This window comes from Adiantum capillus-veneris, chromosome 28, assembly GCF_014529385.1.
Source record: "Adiantum capillus-veneris isolate H3 chromosome 28, ASM1452938v2, whole genome shotgun sequence".
Lineage (NCBI taxonomy): Eukaryota > Viridiplantae > Streptophyta > Polypodiopsida > Polypodiales > Pteridaceae > Adiantum > Adiantum capillus-veneris.
The window spans coordinates 59,213,438-59,218,033 of record NC_140958.1 but is presented as its reverse complement, the minus strand read 5'-3'; the positions used below and the strand labels follow the sequence as shown (position 1 = coordinate 59,218,033).

Genomic DNA, 4,596 nt, shown 5'->3' with positions numbered 1-4,596 from the left:
AATGCAGAAGGAACCTGAAATCTTGTAAATGGATTTGATGTTGGAATACCCTGTTGGTTGATGACATTTTTGAAGTTGTAAGGGATAGAAATGCAAAGGCACAAAGAGCTAGATAATTTGAGGAGGTTGCAACATCCATTATTAGCAGTAGGGGTGGGGCGTTGGAGCCTAGAACATACTCGCTACATGGGGGTAGAGTGCCTGAGTTCCGGGGCAAGCAGCCTTGGTAGCCAGCACCGTCTAAGACCCATCAGTGACCAGCATTATCATCACCACAACCATCACAAGGCGGGTAAAGCCTCCATAGCTTGATCCTTCTCTCTCTCTCTCTCTCTCCCCCCCCTAAAGAATCCAACACTTTTTCACATTAGTATAGGTTCGTGTGTTTGGAGCCTCTCAAGAAACAATGGAACCACATAACCAAGCCTCCCAAGGCAATAGAGGTTTAAAATTTGCAATTCCACCTACTACTGCTTGATAGCTTTTCTTACAAAATAGTTGGTGAAGACAAAGAATAGATCATGGATCTTGTACTTGTACAACAGTTACACTCTGATCATTACAATTAGTTGAAAGTGTCTTTGGGCCTTCAGGAATATGCATTTCCTGCGAAGGAGGTGGATTTATGATTATAATAGGCATAACAATATCATCAAAAAGCCTACCCTGCATATCTTGATGCTCTTTGCATAATGCATACAACAATGGACTAAGCAAAGATCATTCTGCAAATAGAATTTCTTTTGCAAGGCTTGCCGGAATAGTCCTCTGTATATGCCACACATCCACCACGTAAAAACTTGTCCTTTCCCAATAGAAAAGTCCGCATGAGGATTGACTGCACAAAAGGCTACAATGGTACCAGCAAGTGCCAATCGACCCTCCACAAATATGACATGGCATGTGCAGGGTGTTGTCCAAGGTACTTCAGTATTTTGATATTCGTCCCAAACAAGACACATGGGAAAATCAAGCCTAATTACCAACAAGAATCAAAGTGGTCAGCACAACTACAGATGCACGTATACTCAGCTTGGCTTCTTGTATGGTGGCCACATTTTTATTTGTATTTTGGCAAGCTCTACTTCTTGTGACCACAACGCAAATTTCTTGGCTAGCTCTGCATATGCTTGAGTCATCTCAGCCTTCCTAATGTTCTCAAAGATCTTGGTCTCTGCTTGAACAAGAAGGTCCTTCTGTTTTGCAATTTGGACCTGTTGGAGTGACATACCTTGGTCTCGGTGTCAGCTTTTGCAGCCTCTAATGCTGCGTGAGACCCTGCCGCTCCTTGGTGCCGACATCACCCTTCTACTTGGCGTTAGTGATGGCGATCTTGGCACTAATGGCCACGTCTTTTGGCCAAGGAAGGACAAGTACTCGTGGCCGGGGACATCGACCAGCTGCTTGACATTGGTGTTGTATATGAGGAGGCCAAATTCGCTGAGCTCAAGCTGCACTTTCTCGAAGACGGCGAGCTTGAACTGTCTGGTGCCTTTGAAAATGTCCTCCATGGTCATGGCGGGCGGTGAGGACGCGGGTTTTGCCTTCGATGATGCACTTGAAAAGGTCATTGACATGGTTGTAGTTTTGTTCATGGGGGGAGATGAGGCAGGCGTATTTGATGAGGCGGCTTTGGGCCGATGGTGAAGACGACGGGGAAACGAAGGGGAGCTTTTTGATGCTCTGGCTTGAATGTCGAAGTCGTAGGAAGGATCCAGGTTTTCTTGGCTAGCTTGTCTCTATCTCTCTCTCAAGAAGCACGTGCAGAGAACTCTCTCTCTCTCTCTCAAGGATCTTTGCGTAGTTGCTGTAGCATCAGATCAGGCACGGGTAGCTTATCATAGAGTGAGAAGCTCATTGGGAAATTGATGCAGTAGATTCGGGCAGCAACGATTATTCAGGTTATGTGCGCAGCCACAATCCCTACAAGCCTATTGTGATCAGCATGCTGTTAGGGTTTTTGTATCGTTTTTTCTGCATTCCTATAGGACTTTGCTGAGCATAACCTAAGACCACAACTTTGTAGTGTATATATGTTACAGAAGAGAGAAATTGACTGATGTTATTTGTGTACGTTAACAAATTTGAGAACTACAATAGAAGACCTCTGTATCAAAAGCAGTTTCAGCAGGTGAAGGACAATATGCAGCACCGTTGAGCTCTCCTACTACAGTCTTCAGATGCGCGGTGCCGAGAAAGGGAGTGGAGAGGCACAACCTTTGGCACAGTAGGTCTCCATTGCAGTCAAGATAAACCTGCCCATGCCATGTTGTAGGACATTCCAACTAGGCGAGGAGGCCATTTATGTACAAGCACTATGGCAAGATAGGTTACATAAAAGGCCCGTAGCTTGCACATGCAAATAGCACTAAAAATAGAAAGGCACCACTTGAACACCATTGCAAATGGCTAGGGGAGAGGCATTGCTTTCCGATACCTGCGGTAGAACCACGTTTTTGCTGTGGTACGCTAAGGTCCAATTTGGTGGTGGGATAGCCTGAAATCTTCACCGACTGGCACGTGCTTTTGGGTGCATGCGCGCAGCCTAGAGAGAGAGAGAGAGAGAGAGAGAGAGAGAGAGAGAGAGAGAGAGAGAGAGAGAGAGAGAGAGAGAGAGAGAGAGAGAGAGAGAGAGAGAGAGAGAGAGAGAGAGAGAGAGAGAGAGAGAGAGAGAGAGAGAGAGAGAGAGAGAGAGAGAGAGAGAGAGAGAGAGAGAGAGAGAGAGAGAGAGAGAGAGACGTGCCCACAGGTGCTGTAGGGGCAAAAAATTCCCAAAATATCCTTGTATCTATTTTTGGAGGGATTGTTCAAGAGTTTTTAATCTTGATTCCTTTTTGACAGTTGAGGCAAAAAAAGGCAATTATGTCTAGAGATAATGAAGCAATTCATCTAGAAAGCCTACATAATCAACCCATATTCTCAATCTAGCATCTTTTTAATCTTTGGAGAAATTTAATTTCACAACTAGGGGTATTTTGAGAATTTTGGAATATTTGAAGGGCATTTTGGAAATTTGTGACAAAATAATAGGGGTATTTTGGGAGTTTTTGAAATTTGAGGGGTATTTTTGGGAATTTCCACAAATCAGAGGGGTATTTTGGTAATTTTCCTTTGAATCTCTAACAAGATGAAACAACACAAAGTGAAGGATTGACTCCGAGTTATCGCTTCTAAGAAGGACATCAATGTGTATGAATTGAGATACTTCAATATCACAAAACGAGAGAAGAAGATTGTTTAGCATCGTAGGAAACTATCCCAAGAGACCTTAAAGATCTATCTACTGACGAGAGAGAGAGAGAGAGAGAGAGAGAGAGAGAGAGAGAGAGAGAGAGAGAGAGAGAGAGAGAGAGAGAGAGAGAGAGAGAGAGAGAGAGAGAGAGAGAGAGTAGTGTTCACGAAAGACTTGTCTAGCAACTGATGTGAAAAAGGAGAGCATGGTCTCTCGGTTTTTAGTAAAAATTATAGGGTTTTTACCATTAAAATCCTCCAATTTTAGCCGAGTAGAAAAGGGTAGATAAAGATAAATAAGGGAGTATAAACTTTGAGCCATATGCGTTGGAATGTTTTTCGGTGCAAGGTTAGGTGACCCTCCAAAGTACCCAAAACTTTTCAATATTTGTCCTTTAAAAATACAATAAAGGTTGTTTTTTTGTGCAGAGAGAGACAGAGAGAGAGAGAGAGAGAGAGAGAGAGAGAGAGAGAGAGAGAGAGAGAGAGAGAGAGAGAGAGAGAGAGAGAGAGAGAGAGAGAGAGAGAGAGAGAGAGAGAGAGAGAGAGAGAGAGAGAGAGAGAGAGAGAGTATGACAAAAAAATAGACGTTACATCGTAAAATATTTGGCCTACTCGATGGCAAGCTCATCATTTTTGCTATAATCTCACTCTCTTCTCTCTCTAGCAGCGCACTCCATGTATGTTGCTAGAGAGAGAGGGAGAGGGGGAGGGAGGGAGAGCAAGCATAACAAGAAAAAAAAAAGACATTATGTTGTGAAATATTAGGCCTTGTCAAGGACAAGGCCTAATATTTTACAACCTGACGGCAAGCTCGTCAGGTTGGAATTCCTCTCTCTCTCTCTCTCTCTAATAGTCGAGGGGAAAAAGCTTGAGGACAATAGGGGTTGAGAGTATAAAGAGAAAACCCTCAAAATGGGTCCTTACCCCGGATGAGGCGTCATGGTCAAGCAGGGCCAACAATACTACGAATGAGTATACCATTGATTTCACCCCCATCTTTCTTCTTATGTTGTTAATTATTAACGAGCTTGCCAACAACAAGGACCTTTATTCTACAAGAAAACCTCTCCTCTTGCCATCACATTTTGACACTCCCTTCCTCTCTCTCTCTCTCTCTGTGTGTCTCTCTCTCTCTCTCTCTCACACACACACACATTTCCCACGACGTTGAAAATTCTCTTCTTTTTCTTCTAAGTTCTTTACTAATTTTCCCTTTTAGTTTCTCTCTCTCTAGCAATCAACACTGATATAGAGTCCTAGATCTAGCAATTTCGTCTAATGAGTAGCAATTTAGGAATTACCAACATCTATATGCAAAATTCTGAAGTGTATCTTATGTAAGCAACGTTTGTCACAAATTTG

The 4,596-nt window shown here is 43.2% G+C and overlaps 2 pseudogenes; one reads left to right on the top strand and one right to left on the bottom strand.

Moving 5' to 3' along the window:
* Positions 1 to 519: 519 nt before the first annotated feature.
* Positions 520 to 1,229, bottom strand: LOC147420514 (cell number regulator 6 pseudogene; annotated as a pseudogene).
* A 34-nt stretch (positions 1,230 to 1,263) lies between these two features.
* LOC147420513 (uncharacterized) lies at positions 1,264 to 1,732 on the top strand (annotated as a pseudogene).
* Positions 1,733 to 4,596: the final 2,864 nt, after the last annotated feature.